At 35.1% G+C, this 18,687-nt stretch overlaps 1 protein-coding gene across 2 annotated transcripts in view; it reads left to right on the forward strand.

The window, feature by feature from the left end:
* PLA2G4A (phospholipase A2, group IVA (cytosolic, calcium-dependent)) overlaps positions 1 to 18,687 on the forward strand; it is a 154,382-nt gene that overhangs the window by 40,858 nt on the left and 94,837 nt on the right. The gene's annotated exons all lie outside the window — the stretch shown is intronic.

Consider the following 18,687-nt stretch of genomic DNA (forward strand, 5'->3'; position numbering starts at 1 on the left):
AGAATAGCATTTTACTGGGGCCTTAAATTAGCCAAAGTCACAAAGGGGGCCTTTGGTGACATGCGTAAGTGCCCTTATTTTCTTTGCTGTTAAACATGTGTAATTATGGTTCACCCTCTAATTGCTTGAGTTCCTTGACAAATCAGAGGTTCTGCCTTCTTTAAGTATGGTTATGTTTGTCTAGATCTTTGTGATAACATTTCAAACAGTTCCCTGATGCTATCTGTCAGAATAGCATTTTACATGGGCCTTAAATTAGCTGAGGTCACTTGGCTAAAATTTTGTTTAATTTTGCATCTACAAGAGTACTGAGTAAAGACTTTAAACAAGCTGCCTCTGTGAGGTATTATGCATTTCGAATTTTTAAAATGTAGTTTTTCTCTAGTTCTTATGCCTTTGAGTATGTTTGTTTTGTATGGAATAGCCATAGAAACTGGTATAGGACAGCCTGAAATGATGCGAACCACAGCCTGAGGATAATGCTGAATTAACTTGTTGACAGTATCTTCCTTCATGCTTCTAAAAAAAGGCAGTTTTCCTTGTGGAATCTTATTATTTGAATGGTTGGAATTCATGCAGGTGGGAATAGAAAGAATAATGGATACAATGAAGTATTATGATGATGGATTTGATAGCATCTTAGATTTAATAGTGTCTTAGATTTGTTAACATCTTAGATTGTTAATATGGGAATGGATAATTTAACGCTCAAAACAGGTTTTGGTAAAGGAACAGAGATTGCAATGTATCATCCAGGAAGCAATGTAGGGTTCCCAGACCAACGACATTTAAACTGGCACCTAAAAGAAAAGTATCTTGGTCATGAGAGCAAGAAGGAGTCCCAGGCAGAGAAAACAGCACGTTTCAAGGCAAAAAAGACCAGAATGCTTGTGAGGAGCTAGAACAGACCCAATATTACTAGAGAATAGATAACGGGGATGATAGACTAGGATGATAAGCCCTGGTAAGACAAAGACTTAAGACTGAGATTTTTTCATTAATGCAATGGGAAGAATTTGATGGCATTTAAGTAGTAAGTCACACAACTAAATTTTCATTTTTCAAAATGTTGTGATTGTAGTATATTAAATGTATTGGAGAGGAATATGGAAAACAGGTTTTTCTTTTTTTTTTCAAAAAACAGGAGGGACATCAGCTTGTTGAAATGGCAATGAAAATGCCAATAAAAAGGGAGGAGTTAGATACTAAGAAAAGAGAGAATGTGAGCTTAAAGCTTCAGTGAATGAGGAGAGTCCAGGAAGCTGGTAAATGTCAGAAGCGAGGAGAGGATTGTTAGGTAGAATCTAACAGCAAGAGTTTTGGCTGAACAGTGGTTTTCATGGCAGGTGAGGAAAGCAATGGCAATTTCTTCAAAACTAGCTTTGATCAGAGGTTTCCATTTTAAGTTTATCTCAGACTTCAGTTTAAACCATCTAATCATCCCTTTATTAATATTTTTCTGAAGGTATTCTTATTTTGCTTTTCACAGCTCTTTTCATTTTCACCATTTTAATGAGAATTTACTGAAAGAAAGGCTCCTGTGAAAGAGAAGCCTCATTAGAAGCTGTATTTAGAGACTATTACCCACCATACTCTTAAGATAAGGTATGGGTTTTACAGCCAAAGAAGTCACGCTGTGTGTTGGAAAAGCCATTCTTAATTCAACTAAATTCTATGTCAGTAGCTTGTCAGGCATGCAAAAGACAGAGCTAATTTGACTTTTAAAAATACAGTTATTATCTCTTAGATAAAGCAGCAGCAACCCACCCCCCCCCTTTTTTTAATCAATGCGGAGTTCTGTTGTGTAGAGACAATGGCTATTAATTGTGCTTAAGATGAGTCCAACAGCAGTTCAAACTTTATGCTCCATGAGCCTCTTTCAACTAGTGTGGATCTGATTTTCTAGCAACTTCTCATGGTAAGCCCAGGGACTTTAGCAATGGCTATTTATTATAATTAGAATAGGGAAAAAAGCAATGATGAAAGTTTCATTTTAAGTCTCTTTGAATTGATATTGATAATATTACTAAAAGAATGAACCTGAGATATTAATTCATCTCCTGGGACAGGGAACATTTAGATTTTGGATCCCCACAGTGTACATAACACAGATTAGACTCTTAATTTTAGAAGCTTCCTTTTTAAAGTGAAGGAGCCATGGAAGGAATGGCCACTGAAGATTAATTGCTGTGGGAGAAAGGACAGTATTATGGCATTCTGTTAGAATTTTTATTCAGCATTTCTAATTGAATTATTTTTGAATTATTGCTTTTTTTTTATGGGGAGGGAGTTGTTGCCAACCATTTACATCACCTTAGTGAGTTCACAGGAGTCAGGAAGAGACAAAAAGAACATGAAGGATTTTTCGAGAAATAAATGTAGTGATAAAGTTACTATGGAAAAGTGAATTGATGATATACAGTGCCAACCACTTTATTTTTGAAAAGTTCCGTAGGAAATTCTAGTGAGAAAAGGCACAGGTATTAGCTATCACTTTTCTGAGAGGAATTTTGATGATATTTCTTGGAGAGTTTGATCTATACAAATTACCAAATAGCTGAATTTGGGGTGTTTGTATATAGCAGTTCTTTAAACATAGACAAGAATAGAACTATAAGGACTATTTTTAAAAGTCCTAAAATCTGTGAAGACCAGGATCACAGAACTCTACATCCTCTTCTGTTGTTTATAGTGTCTGCATTTATTTATAAAGGTAGAGCTCCATAAAATTCTACATCTTGGTAAAGAAGAATGATGGATTACTACTGGAGTTTTCTGCCTTGCTTGTGTGTGTGAGGGCTTTCTCAAAGGTGTCAAGACAAATAAAACATCAAATAGTTAATTCTTGGTTAAATATTTGTATCTCCTTTTAAAAAGGATAATACTAAGGTTATATCTATTTTTTATTTTGTCCTTTCATAAATCATGCTGCCCTAACTAGCTACATTTAGAAATATGCTTCTGCACTGTTAAAACATCAGAATAAAATCAGCAACACCCAATAAACTGTCTTTTGAAGAGTCAGAGCTGACATTTTAATTTATAGCATCTCTTTTATTCCTTGTTTTCACTTGAGGGCATTGACAAGCCAAGAATAAGACAGCTGCCAGTTCCTTCCCAGACATGGTTGCTAATCTCAGTATTACTCAAATGTAGTATTTATACCCAGTGCTCCAGTAATAACTCCTTCTGCATTCTTATGTTTACAGTTCATAGGAAGAGGCAGTCTGAAGTTCACATTTACACCTGACTCAAAATCATCGCTCTATTTTTATCTTTGAAATAAGTAACTTGCATTAATTTGATAATATTAATGTAACTCTTACTTTTAAACCTACAGGAAGTTGTTGTAGATGTGATATGCAACAAGCTACATGTCAACATCATGTTGGGTGCTAAATGTTGGGTGAATGTGTGTTAAACTCTATATTCTACATTGTCCCTTTCCTCTTTTGACAGAAGATAAGTTTGCAGAATGGCTGCAGTGAGTGTAGTATTTCAGTTGGTCATAGAATTTTCTTTCTGCCTGTAAGAAACAGAACACACAACTCTGGCCACAAACTCATTTTATAACCAAATGAAATAGCTGGCACGAATGCAATAGCTACCTTATTGAATTTCTGCTTCTTTTAGAAAGTGTTGGGGAAAACACAGATCCTGAATGATAATGGAGTCTAGCCTCAGAATTCAGAACTATTAGAGCCATGTTTCACTCCCTGCGATGAGATTAGATAAGAAATGCCATAGTGTTTTTTAAATGATAAAATACTACAGAACATTAGAGTTTTAGAACTATCCTAATTATGTAGATATATACTGAGGATTCTTTCCTTGTCTAGTCCTTTTATTAGACCCGTGAACTCTTTTTCTTTACAGAATTAGAGCTTCTAAGAACAGTTATAGGATTGCAGGTGGATCTAACTTAAGTAATCAAGTGACAACGGTGTTTAATGCCCCCATTTAAACTCTAATAAAAAATACATATGCTTGGGAAAATTATGAACTCATTGTATTCAAGTCAATTTTATAAGATTGTGTTGATTAATATCTTAACATACTTCTTTAAGATTTTCTTAATAACCTCAGACTCTTAATATTCAAAAAGTCTGTGTCTGTAGGTAAATGATATTCTATTTCTGATAACTTCCTGGCAAGATTTGGATCAAGTTTCTAATTTTTAAAGGGTTGTGCCATTTGCAGTTCTAAGGCTGGACCTAATCTTCCCCAAAAGGTGCTTCTTAAATTTTAATGTCCATATGAGTCACTGGGGGTTTTTATTCAAAATGCAGATTTTGATTTTGTAGGTTTGGGGAGTAGATTCCGAATTTCTAAAATACAACTGATGTAGACATTGCTGACCCATGAACCACATTTTGAAAGACAAGCTCTAGGCAATTTCTTCTAGTTTATGTTTGCTTACCTTGAGATCTACAGGACTTGTAAGCAGAGCAAAGACTTTAAAAATCCATGATGGAACAAAGGTTCTAAGACTTTTGTTTTTTACTGATTTTACTTTTGTAAAATAAAATAATCATGAATACCTTAATACTGTTTATTTTTGAAATTCTTATAAAAGCATGCTTAATTACATAACTCATTACATTATCAATGAGAATGATAGAAATAAACACAGATATCTTAATAGCACAGTTACATTGTTAAATTCTGAAATTATTTTATACTAAAATCACAAAAATATCAGATTACAAGCCATGAGAAAGGAAGAACATGTATTTTTATTGTTTCAAAAGTCACAGTGCTCACTTCATATTAAATGACTAATGCATGAAATGTACTATACATACACACATTTACAAATATAGTCTTTCCCTCATACATATAAAGGTACCTTCCATAAGTAGTTTAATATATAATTCTCTTTCAGCTTAATTGGTGACTGTGTGATATATGACTGTGTGATATTTGATTGTGTGATATTTGTGATCCATCTAAGAAGCCAGGCAGCATCACTCTAGGTACCCTGCTTTTAACCACTGCAGCATGGTAAAATATTGTTTTATTCTCTCCTGCAAAGAGCTTTGGTTCCGATGTGGCACGCCTGTGATGTAATATGTTTCCACTGTATGAAGTTTAGGTAAATCCTTGCTGCTAATGAAAATATGGCACTTCTCCCAAAGGGAAGTTTAAACTTTCACCTTTCACATATTGTCAGAGAATTGTAAGCACAAAACCAGGGTGATTCCAAACAGAATGAAAAAGGTTTTTCAAATGTTTTAGACCACATGCTTTCTTGTGGGGGCTTGTGAAAAGTTGAGTTTGTTCTGCTTTATGGCCTTGAGGAAAGAAGGAACCCACTGTGCCTTCGCCTCTCCTTTAGTGAAGATGTGTTGTCTAGGATGAGTCAGCAACAGTTCTGATGTGGGCCTTGTGATGTGAGGGATGCATGTTGAACATTTATAAGATTCGTGAAATAACTATGAAAGTTTTTTTAACAGTTTATTTTGACAGTATGTTCATACATAAAGTAGATATTCTAAATATGTGCAAATGTTCAGTCCTTTTAAAATCATGCTGTGTTGCTTTTTATGTCTTTGCAGTCCTGTGGAGAAATTTCTGAAAGTGTACACATCACCGTGTAATGGTGTGGATAGTCTCTATATTCTTGCTTAGGGCCGTGAAATCTTCCTTTACATGATTTTTTCCATATCACATTAGTTTTTATTGTGAGCCCCACTCCCTAAAGAAGGTGGGGGAACTGTCAGTGATCTCCCTCTCTCCAAGGTCCTACAGGAATTCTAGGCATTTATACTTGCTTGTAAATTAGGAGTAGGGCTTGCATAATCTTTGCTGTTTGTCATCACTGGCATTGACCCTTCTGTTAAATGTTGTCTTCATGGATTCTGGCCATCCACTTTTTGGCAGGCTCTGAAATGCCTTTCAGAGCAGTCTTCCCCAGCGATCACGCAGCACACCAGGGAGATCTTACTGCTGTTCTCCCGGTGATGGTGGTTAGAGTTTAGACTCCATGGCCATCCTGTAGCCACCATCCCGTGTACAATACACAAGAAGCACGGGCTTCTAAAACTTGTAGAAATAAAGAAAACCCAAATGCGTATAACATTTTCAGGAAGGGTAACCCTCTTTCCTTCAGCTTTATCTTTCCAAAGTTGCAGCCTCAACCCTCTCACCTGTAGTGCGACCTGCTTAATCCTCCTCAGAGGTCACACTTCTCAATGCAAAGTGTTAATCATTCCCTGGTAAAAAGGAGCTTAGAACTCAGTCTTCTTATTTGTAAATGTTGGAGTGAGAGGCAGGGTGTTGGATATTTAGGGAAACATTATCTATTTAATCTTTTAAGAGTCTTCTTTAGCAACAAGAGCATATAGGAATCAATGTGAAAATAAGTGATCTGTTTGGTAGCTATTCTTGAGTTTCACGGTGATCAGAAGCTCCAGGAAAGATGGAGAGGGCAGACTGCTCACGAGCCCTGTGTCCCTGCGCAGATGACTACTCCTGTCTCTGCCTTCCTCCTTCATGGGAGATATTGTGAGCACTGAACGAGTTGACATATGCAAAGTACTTATATGCCTAACACACAGAAAGTGCTCAATAAATGTGACCCATTATTATCATAGTTATTTCAAACACAAATATGAAAAGACACCTATTTCTTCAACATCATCTTTGTATGAACCAAGAGTATTTTTTTGGGTAGTCTGTGCATTGGACTAATTTTCAATTTTTCACCTTAGAGACAAGAAATTTCCATTGTGAATTTCTGTGTTGAGCAAATTATCGGACCTTTCTTTCTTAGCTTGAGAGAACAAAATGGAGTATGGTATCTGCATTGTTAAACCCTTTTCCAAAAACACTTGGGTACATTTCACTCCCTGTGCTCCCTCAGCATCTGTCTAGACTTCTTTGTAACACTTTGTCACATGGGAGTGTAATCATGCACTTTTAAGACTAAGGCCTGAGGCTTACTCACAAAAAAAAAAAAAAAAAAAGCTTAATTCTGAGTCTGGCGTAGTAGTAAGATCTCAGGGAATATTGAATGAATGAGTAAAATATGTGACAGTGTGTAATTATTACTTTATTTTTTGACATTACTTCCTTTATTTGCTTCAGTAGAGACAGAATTTTAGAAAACAATTTTATACTTCACTTTTTAAAGATTATAAATGACTCTTATTTTTATCCACCACTAACTAGAATTTTTCTGAGGTTCAATGCACAGGAAATTTTATGACACCTTTGAGTGAATTTAAATAATCTTTTTTACGTTAATTATGGAGTTTCAAATCTTATATTTTATAAATGGTATTGCTGTTTTTATAAATGCTTTGGCTAAAGTATAGACCAGCAACCCTAAAATATATCTTTTCTGATATAAATATTTCCTTAACATCAGTCTTCAGGTTATGACTGAACATGAGTTTTAGTTTATTAATGGTTTTGGAATGTTTTAGAGTATCCACCCAAGATTTTAAAAATTCTAAGTATAATGAAATTATTTCCCAATGGTCTTTTCGTGGAAGATAATTTCAAGATGAGTAAAGTGTTTCATAACGCATGTCTCTCTCACATCTCTTATCTTGTCTTTTCTGTGTAGTGGAGAAATATAATGTGTTAGTAAGTCATTATTGTTCCTTCCTCATCTGCTTAGAATGTCAGGTAGTTTACGAAGTTGTTAAGTGGTTTTATGAATACAATTAATCCTTTTCATCTCTTCACTTTATTAGATTTTTTTGTTTCTGTATGCGTATTCATGTGTTTTAGGTCTGATGAATACAGTGAATAATATTCTACGATATTTCAATAATATCAATTGTTCAAAAACCATATGCCACTTCTGTAGAGAAAGTATGTGATTAAAACCTAATGGAATTAAATTTAAACAGGGCTAAATATTTCTTAAATTACCAAGGACAAGTATGTTCTTAAAGTTTTTATGTCTAAGAGAATACCTCTGCTGCTCTAAAAATTTAAACATTTAAGTGAACATGCTTACCATATGTTATTTTAGTATATCTTAATATTATAAAATCTTTCTTAAAAAATAATATTATAAAATCTATAAAATCTTTCTAAAAATTAGGTAATGTAGAGACTGAAACGATGGATTAAACTTAGCTGAGCTGTGGTCTGAGGGTCTTTATAAATTTTACTGGCTCCTTGGATGCACTTTTTCATTCTCACTCTTTGCTTAATATATCAATATATTTTAATGAAATAATTTGGATAAAATTCCAGACAAAACTATTTTTTAGTTGATGTATAAGAATAATTCAAATCTCCAGATGCAAAATGAAATGACAACTTTGAGATTTTAACTTCAGAAATGAAATATTAAAGAACTATAACCCAGCACGTATTCCAGCAAGGTTTGACTAATGTCTATATCAATAATTGCTGAGTGTGTGCTATGTAGTTAGTACTTATTTAGTACCTTGAAATTTACAAGAAAAATAATGATAATATCTACTGTGGATAACTTTATGGAGTGTGTAATTTATAACAAAGAGAAGGCATGGTTTAGTGGTTTAAACAAGGTCTCTGGAACTGGCTTGCTTGGGTTCAAATCTCCCTTCTACTACTTATTAACCATGTGAACTTGGACAAGTTGCTTAGCTATTTTATGTCTCAGTATCTTCAGCTATTAAATGGGAGTAATAATCCTACTATTATTTATGAAGCTTAAATGAAATTATGGCATAGTATGCACAATGCAAGTGTTGGTTAAATAAACAAAAATTTAAGCAAAGTTCTTAGGACTTTACGTTAGATATACTTTATGTGTTCATTTCAGTGATACTATGAGATATGTACTGTCTTTATTTTAATTTTACAGGTGAAGAAGTTTGGTTAAAGTTTAGTTAAGTACGTAGTCCAGAATTACAGAGCTGTTAACGTTTTGGGGATGGAACTCAAACTTACCTCACTTCGATGTTTACTTGTGCAGCAGCTTTGCCTGTGAGCAGTGTGTGGGGTAGGTGGGAAGATGAAATGGGCTTAAATAACCCTTTGGAAAAGTATTGTCAATAAGAGAAGACTTTACAACTTGAGTGTAGATTGAGATGGGCTTTGTAACGTAGGTAGCCTTTTAATATATGGAATGAGTAGGGGGTGCATTTCAGTTTGGGAAAAGAAAATCATAAGAAAAATATTTAAAGTGAGATTGACATAATCTGTCCAATATATATTATTTAGGGAACTTAGCTATTTTTATTATTTATGCTAGTGAATAAATATCAAGAATATGTCTTGCTTTAGTGCAGTGGTTCTAAACTGGGAAACAATTTTGCCTCCTGGTGCACATTGGGCAATATTCTAGAGACATTTTTGTCAAAATTGGGTATTTCTATTGGCATCTAGCATCTAGAAGGCAGGGTCAGCACCATAGAGCAAAGAGTTACCTCGCCCAAAATGTCAGTAGCGTTAAGATTAAGAATCTCTTTTTAATGAAAAAGAATAATTTTTCTTGTCTACAGTAAGTGGAATTCATATATAGTTAAATCCTTATAGCTAAAATGAATAATATGAATAAATTAATATATTTTATCATGGTATATAAGAATTTCTGGAGAATTACTCTTTCTGTCCAGTCTATAAAGATTCCAAGAAATATCTGTACATTTTAAGCATTTAAAACATTCCAAGCATAGATACGGATTACAAAGATATTTTTATTTCCCTCCAAGAAGGTATCATAGAAGTTTAAGTAAAATGACAATGCAGGCAACAACAACATTTTCAGTTCTGTTTTAGATCTACATTTAGTCTTCTTCGTGTTGTTTTGGCATGTATTTCTCCCCATTTTCCCATGAATATCAACATCTTTGCAATAAATCATTTTTATTATATGCCAACTCTCAGTTAGCTAGTCATTAATGTACTAAATCAATTGCTAGTACAAAATGTACCAAGTTGATCATGAGTGGATGCTATTGTGCTATCTTCCTGACATCCATTTGGCCGATGGCACTTTCTGATAGTGTCATGCTCCCTTATGCTCCCTTAAAAAGGAAGTGTGATTTTAGAAAGCACTATTATACATTTTCAGCCTATAAGAAAAAAGGAAATGAAATGTACAACTTAAAATGGAGACTGCCTAATAAAGGAATTTCAACATAGTCTTAATAAAACTGCATTGTAATTTCAAATGAGGGGAAAGGCATTCCGTATTTGAGTTCCTAGAAAATGCTCAAGTTGTTGTAAAAGCTTTACTCCTTTCTCCCCACAGAATTACTGCGCAAGTTCTGTTTACTAAACCACATTGGATTCTTGACTAACTTTTCCAGCTTCTGCACTCCCAGCAATTCCCAGGAGTTGTCTTTCAACATCTGTAGACATAACGATTCTAATTTTGAGCTCTTTCTGGAGGGAGCAGGGGCTGCTACATGTAACAAGTCCTGTGGCACTCTGCCTATTCCTTGGAGTTATTATGAAGGGAGGTAAGCTGAGGTTTTTAAATATAAAGTTAATACTTAGAAATAAAAGTTAATTACACATACACTTGGAAGAAATGACTGACATTGATTTATATTACAATCCAAATAAACGGGCTGGGGACAAACACCAGGAGGGTTGAGACCTATTACCAAAGAGTAAAATGAAATTTGAGTGGAGACTGTTGTGCCTATGATAAAGGTCTATAACCTATATGACTATGACCTCTTTCACAGTATCGGTCAGGGTCAGTCCACCATCCTTTCTTTTAGAAATGTTTGTCATGTTCCTATGTCTCAGACTTTATGTGAGACTCTTGGACACAGGAGTGAATAGGAAGGTTATGCTCACTGCTATCATGGAGTTTACAGTTTCATAGAGACAAAAAGAGATAGAAATTATTAGTATTGGAATATTTGACTGAGCAGGAAATCTGGCCTCAGAAAGACTGGGTTAAAACCCTGTCTCTGAATGAACTTGCTCAACTCACTAAATGCCTTTGAGTCTCAATTTCTTCACCTCTGATGGAAATAATAATACGTGACCAGCAGGTTGAAGCTTTATGTGGAATTATTTTTATTTTATGCAGATGTATATAGATAAAGCCTCTGGGGAACTTGATTTAAAGTTGCCAGTTTCACCCAAGAGGAAAACAAAACAACTAGTTGACTAGGGAAGTGGGTACTAGATAAGGAAAGAATGGAGAGAACATCTCATTCCCCATATTTCTTAACTGTACCGTTTTTGGACCCTTATCTTGGATATTCTTAGGACAAGAACAACAACTTAAATAAACTTTAGCTATCAGCTAAAACGTCAAAAGAAAATATAACAACATGTACAACTAAAAGTACAGCAATATTCTGTTAGAACGAATATTTCTGCCATCAATATGCCTGTGTGGAATGTTTGAAATGTGTAGATTCCAAAGATACCTCTTTGCCATAGAGTGATGTTCCAGTGAATGGCTGAGAAGGGTCACTGACTCAAAGGAGAACCTTGGGTTTGATGCGGGGTGGGGAGGGAGCCTCCAAGTCTTTCTCACCATATTTAGCCTGACTTGGTAGGCAGTGAAGGTCAAAAGTGTGTTTCAGAAGGATAGTTGTGGTTGCATTATAGAAGGTTCCTTGAGAATAAACAACTAAGAGATTATGGTAGTAGTCTATGTGAGAGGTGGTGCTTAGTTGAATTGGGGCAATTATTTTGAATGAAATAAAGGAGTCAGATGTTAACATCATTTTAGAAGTGAAAAGCTAAAACTTAGAGGCAGATTGGAAATGTGAATTATGAAGAAAAGACAATAACTCTCATGTTTCTAGCCGAGACAGGTAGAAAAGATGACATCATTAAATAAAATAGGAAAGAAAGTGAGGAAAAATCACAAGTTTTTATTTTAGTTTTTTTTTTGTATTAATTTTTGTCTTGCATTTAGGAAAAGAATGATGAAAATAAATTTGCTTTGTAAATACTGAGTTTGAGGTATCTTCAATGTATTTAAGGTATTTTTGAGGCCTTTGAGAGCAGATTTAAGATCTCAGAATAGAGGTTGGGCTCACAGATGTAGATCAGGGAGACACTGACATTTATGTGCAAGGCAAAACTATAGGAGGGTTAAAGAAAATCCAGAATTGATTCAGAGTAACTAAACAGGATTGAACTATTTCAAAATATATTACATAAGAATAGATTATATGTTAACATATAATCAAGAACCTCATATTTTTCATATTTATACTACTTTCCCCTTGTAGCCTTGAGGAAATGAAAGAATGCATTATAGCTGCCATTTAAACCTTGAAGATAATCGACTTTAAAGGATCTGAGATTAACTAGACTACATGATTAATGTGTGCCATGTGATATGATGGGTGCATATTGAGTGTTTTCAAGACTATATAAATAACTGTGATAATTCCTTTGCAACTTGGTTTTGACTACATGAGCAATACAGTGGTTAAAGGTCTCACTTCCTTTTGAAGAATTCTAATAAGAGATTTGTAAGGGACACAAGAAGAAAGTCCACAGTTTAGTGATAAGTTGAGGTGAGGAAAGCTAGTGAAAGATACAGAGGAACTGTTTAGAGAAGTGGGTAGGAAATCACAAAAGAACGATGTATTAGACACAAAAGAAAGATAATTGCACCAAGGATGTTGCATATGTGTCAATTAAAGTGAGAAAAAGCTCACGGAATTTGGCATTGAAGTTATGTTCGAGAGAATTAACTGTTTAGGGTAACAGAAGAAGGCAGAGGACAGTAGTTTGGAAACTTATGGAATAATGAGATTTAGAAGCAATAAGTGTAGACTATATTTATTTTTCCAAAATCTTTGATGTAGGAGAGAAAAGATCTGGAAGTATTGTCAGAATTGATGAAGTTTTGTTCATTTTTCTTAGGATGCCCAATATTTGTTTATATTTATAAGTTGAGAAAAAATAGCTAAGGCCAAACCAATATTTACAGGTTAAATTTGAGTCTGGGGATTAAAAAATAAGAAATATCTCAGAACAGTGGGATTGTGAGAAGAGTGTAAGGATCCTTTTCCTTCTAAGATAATAGAGGAAGGACTTAAGTATGAATGCATTATTAAATTATAAACATATTTTTCAAATTGTGAGATACAGGGAAGGAAAATGGAAAGACTACATCAAGTCCTCCCATTTTGTTTTTTTCAGTGAAGTGTGAGTCTGAATTGTGTCCTCAAAAGAGAAGTAGTAAGTAGGGTAGATGACTTGAAAAAAACAGTAAATGTTTGAGCAACCATGTGGAGAATGGTGGGTGGAGGGGAAGAATAGGGATTATTATAGTTTGGCCAAGTTAGGAACTAAATGGTCACTGAAGCATGCTAAAGTGACTAATAGCAGAGTGTTTACTTTTCCTAATAATAACTTAGGAAACACATTTTAAATTAATTTTTTAAAATGTCTAAAGGAATGAAAAGCTGATGACTAAACTGGGACTTGAGGGACTAAGATCTCAGAAGAGAAATAAGCCAGGCCGGGCGTGGTGGCTCATGCCTATAATCCCAGCACTTTGGCAAGCCAAGGCAGATGGATTGTTTGAGCCCAGGAGTTCGAGACCAGGCCTGGACAACATGGTAAAACCCCATCTCTACTAAAAATCCAAAAAGTTAGCTGAGCATGATGGCGGGAACTTGTAGTCCCAGCTACTTTGGGAAGGGGGGCTAAGGCATGAGGATCACCTGAAACCAGGAGGTTGAGGCTACAGTGAGATGAGATGGCACCATGGTGCCACTGTACTTCAACCTGGGTGGCAGAGTAAGACCTTCTCTCCAAAAAAAAAAAAAAAAACCAAAAGAAAAATAAAAAGATAGAAAGAAATAAGCTAATATTCTGCAAACCACATTTTCCCTCAGTTTTAGTTAGCTGCATCTAGGTAGGTTGGAGGGGAGTGACAGGGATAAGAAGTAGCCAAGCAGTGAAGATGTCAAGAATTCAGCAGAGCTTTGTCAATCTCAAAGGACTTGGAGTATAAAGACTGGATTTTAGGACAAAATAAGTTGAATTTGAGAAGCTAAGTTCCTTGAGAGAAAGCCTAGAGAAGTATGCCTGACAGCCAGCGCCTTCAACATGAGGCACTAGCCAAATTCTTGATTCATGCAGGGCAACAGCCTGAGAAGCAAACATAAAACACCTGAAAAACAGAAGAGAGTTATTGGCAGTCTCATAAGAGGAAACAAACAAACAAATAAGGAGATCAAAAAGACCAAATTAAAAGGGGCCGAATAAATACCCTTGACTCTAAGTTGGGAGCCTTAGAGTGGGAGTGACCAAGAGGTAGACTAACCTTGCAAAGAATAAAGTCAATTCATTTTTAAAAATTTAATAGAGCATATCTGTCCTACTCTCTCTGCCTGCCAGAGAATAAAGTGGGTCATCTGTGGAGGGAGATCTGGCTGTTCCATAATTTGTCATAAAAAGGTCTGGCATTCAGTCAAAGATTGACTGAGTCATAAATATTCAGTGGCTTGCAGAATATGAGCATAACAAAAATAAGATCAAGAAAAAATAGATCCACAGTATGGGATATGGATCTTAAAATAACTAAGAGTAATATGTTCAAGGAAGTAGATGCTAAGATGGAGGATTTTACCAGGAAACCAGATATATAGAAAATAATCAAATGGAAAATTTTAAACTGAAAAACACAATAAATTAAGAACTCAGTAGCTGAATTTATTGTAGTTTGAAAACAGTTAAAGAGGGAATTACTGAACTGAAAAATTGGTCAATAGAATATATCCAGACTGAAACACAAAAGACAAATAAGGAAATAAAATATAGAATAAAAAGATAAGGAATATCTGGGGTATGATAAAAAGCACTGGGAAGAGCGAGGGAATAGGGCAAAAGTAATATTTGAAAATATAATGGCCGAGTATTTTCTGTAGCCAATAAAATATATTGAAAAGCAAAAGAACAAGAGTGGATTTCTTAACAAAACAGATAGGAACTATAAGATATTAGTTGACATCTTTGAGGTATGGAAATGAAGTAACTGCCAGTATAATCCTGAAGATATTGAGCAAAGTTCCAGGACTTAGACTACCTGACACTACAATTTATCTTAAAAATATTATAATTAAGACAGTTTGGTATTGGCATGGTATAGATGCAAGCTTAAATGGTAGATTAATGGACTAATAGAAGAACAGATATCAGAAACAGACTCACACTTATGTGACCACTTGATTAATGCAAAGTTTATACTGCAATGCAAGAGTTAAAGGCAGTATTACCTACCAGTAAATAATGCTGGATCTATCAGTTACACGGGGAAAAAAACTGAATCCTAACTCTCACCTCATACCTCAACCAGTTTAGTACCTGGGAAGCGAAAAGGTTGATAATCATAAAAGCTGCTCTAAGATCTCCGTGTGTAATTAGCAATATTATTACGTCATAAATGTATCAAAGGAATGACTACATCTGAGAATAGTATTCAGAGGCATTTCTTTCAACAAATTTTCCTTTAATTTTTGGTCTAACTGCTTCTAGTTAGGTCGTTTCTACTTTGTTGATAATTGAAGCATAACATCTGAACATCAGTCCATCACCTTAAACAGATTGCCAACTAACACACCCACACTTAATTTATTCTTGGATTTATTTTCTCGTGGCCATTTGAAAATGTATTTTATGTCTGGAGAGAAATAGAAGTGAATGACTGGACTGGGCTTAATCTAGTCTATGGGCAGAATAACTCCTTGACAGAAGACCAGTAACTTTGTTTCCTTCTCAATGTCAAAATGTTTGTAATTTTTCTGTGGGTGTTATTCTACTACTGTTCTTTAGTTCCTTGTAATATTGTACATTAAGCCCCTGTTCTTCAAATGTATGCATAATAATTACCTGTTTAAGTTGTCAAAATGCAGATTTCCAGGCCCATGCTGGAGAATCTGAGTGAAGGTGCTAAGGTTCTGCGTTTTTAACAGGCACTGCAGATGAGTCCGTGAGGGTCATGGTATTTCAAGGGACTATATTTGGGGAAACACTGTTTTAAGCTCACTGTCACAATATGCTATTATGATAGATTAATGGACTAATTATATATATGTATAATGGTCATATACATAATATATATTAATTGACATATTATATATATATATATATAATAGCTATGTCACCATTGCTATTCAGAATGGAAATATTTTGACTACACATTTGGGAGGACTTTCCCCTTTGGGCTTTTTTTTTTTTCATTTATCACCTAAATTGTAACAAATTACTTGTAGTCTTTATTTCAAACAAGAGGTTTAAGTTGCTACTGATGAAGGGGAAATAGGCAAATGGAGAATGTTTAAAATAGAACTAGGAGTTTAGAAGCTGCCATGAGTTCATGAATCACATGATATATTACTTGGACAAAGCTGAAATGACAGATGGACCTGTTATGACTTCAGGCAGGCGCTCCTTAAACTTCTGAGGTTTAGTAGTAAGTTTTACAACCCTGGAATTCTGAAGCTATTTCTGGTGCATGTAGTTTCATGTCAATTTTATGGGAAGAAAAAAGAACTGTATCCCACACCCCCGACACTTTTTGTTTGTCAAGATTTAGATAAAAGGATGAGATGTAAAAGGGGTTTTTGCCTGCATATTACATCTTCGCTTCACCACCTGTTTGGCTGAAAATAATCAAGAATAGGCTGAGTTAGTGACTCAACACTCAATTGCCCTATAGGCGTTAATTCACAAAGCCATGAAATAAGTATAGTGTACAGGAAAAAAACAAATTCTACATTTAACTTTTTCTTTAATTCATTTCTTGAAACTTCTCTAAAGTATTGGGCTGTGTTTACTGTCAAAGTGGGCTGCCTTCCTTTTCAAATCTTCTAATTCTGTTTGCTGCCATGCCAGTGATGGTTATAGATTACGCAAAGAAACTGAGCTATGTGATTATTGTAATCCAACTTTAAACCAGCCTTAAAACTTTTTATCTTATCTACCGCTGTTATAGATGTTTCTTCGCTTACAGTGATTAGAGCTGTTGCAGATTGCAAAATCAAAGTCTGCAGCTTTGGTGGTTTTCCACTGTCCAGCATCCTTTGACATCTTGTCTCTTGCTAAAGAAGCAAGAGGAGAAATTAGAAACACTGCCACTCTTGACATATATTTTAGAAAGCTGACTTACTTTAAAAGTAAAATTAAATAATGCAAATCCAATGTGACTGCTATTAAACTGGATTCTGACTTTTTAAACAAAGTCTGTGGATGTTTTAACATATAAACATGGCATGGGCATATTGTTTTTATGGTATTTTCTTTATCATTTTGTCAGAATTAGAATTTGTTAAACATAAGACTCATTGAGAGTCTAAAATGGCAAGAAGATGGATAGATAATGGTTTGACTCATGCTGCTTCAATTTGTCCCTTCCTTTTCCTGTCTGGTGCCTGTCAAGGAACCTCACTTGTAGCCTGCTTCATCTTGTTTGGGCCAAGAAGACCTCACCCTCCTCTTTCCCAAAGATTCAAGTAAACATCAAGTCTGAAAAGGCAATTTCCCCACCTACAATTTGACCTTATTTTTGTGTAATAATCTGGGTGACTGAGTTACTAGTCACTGGGGTAGTGTAACTGCTTATCTTCAATTTACCTTGCTTCTAAAGTTAGGCTATTAACATTTGACTCACTTCCATAATCCGATTTTTCAGTTTAGTGTTTGGCTCCCTATCAAGGCTAAACTGCTTGCAAATGAGCAGTTCCTGGCATATAGCAGGCACTCACGTATTTGTTGAATGAATGAATGATGTTTGCCATCTGCATGCTTCCCTTTCCCACGCACTCCTTGTATTCCACGTTGGTTTTTGCTTGGCTTTGTTTTATGTTTTTTTTTTTTTCTATTACTTCTTGGAAAATGGTTAAAAAAAAAAGCATTGGCCTTATGAGAAAAATCTGGCCCTATGAGATGATGTAGGGCTATGTTTCGTAACACACAATTTGAAGCATTAATTGAATACTTTCCTTCAAATTACATATTTTTCTTGATAGTTTTCTACCAACTGCTATTCTAAATATGGAGTTTTACTTCCGATTTGTAATCCTGATCACTGGTGATATGGTAGAAACACGGTTAAGGAAAAGAAGCAGTCACCTCCTGGTTGAAAATGTGATAATATTACCCTATGACATGTTCTCTTCTTCTTTGGCCCGTTTCGCATTATCATCCTTCCCAGTCAATCTTTTCGCTTTCTGATTTGTATTCCCTGGTCCTGTTGAGAGGTATAAGCACTGAGTTAGAAATGACAATGAATGGCTATTCCCTTTTCTCTAAAATAGGATATCAAAAGTGTGACAGAAGATGACCTACATCAGTGTCAGCCAGACTATTTTGTTAAAAATTGCAAGCCTTTAGTTCCACTACAGATATGCAGATAATGGGTCTTCAGGGATGAAGGTCGGGGTCTGTGTTTTTACAATAACCCTGGGCATTCATGTTGCACTCTCACTTTTGCCCCACAGCTCTTTACCAATGGTGTGTAAGGTCTAAGCCAGAAAATTAAAGGCAGTCTCAAAGGCTGATACCTCATTTGTAGATGCTTCCATTTTATAATAACAGCCAGCAAACATACACATGCATCTAAAGAAGCTGATGGCTGCATAAAGAACCAGGAGCAATACTGAACAATTAAGTGAAAGGCATTGATTATGTTTTTTGATGACCATAGCTGTTGTTGACAGAAAACATCTATTTAAAAAATTTTTTGGGGGGAAACCCAATCAATAGGTCAGAAACTATTATTTTTGCTTTTCCTTTATT

This window comes from Colobus angolensis, unplaced genomic scaffold (assembly GCF_000951035.1).
Source record: "Colobus angolensis palliatus isolate OR3802 unplaced genomic scaffold, Cang.pa_1.0 Scaffold132, whole genome shotgun sequence".
Classification (NCBI taxonomy): domain Eukaryota; kingdom Metazoa; phylum Chordata; class Mammalia; order Primates; family Cercopithecidae; genus Colobus; species Colobus angolensis.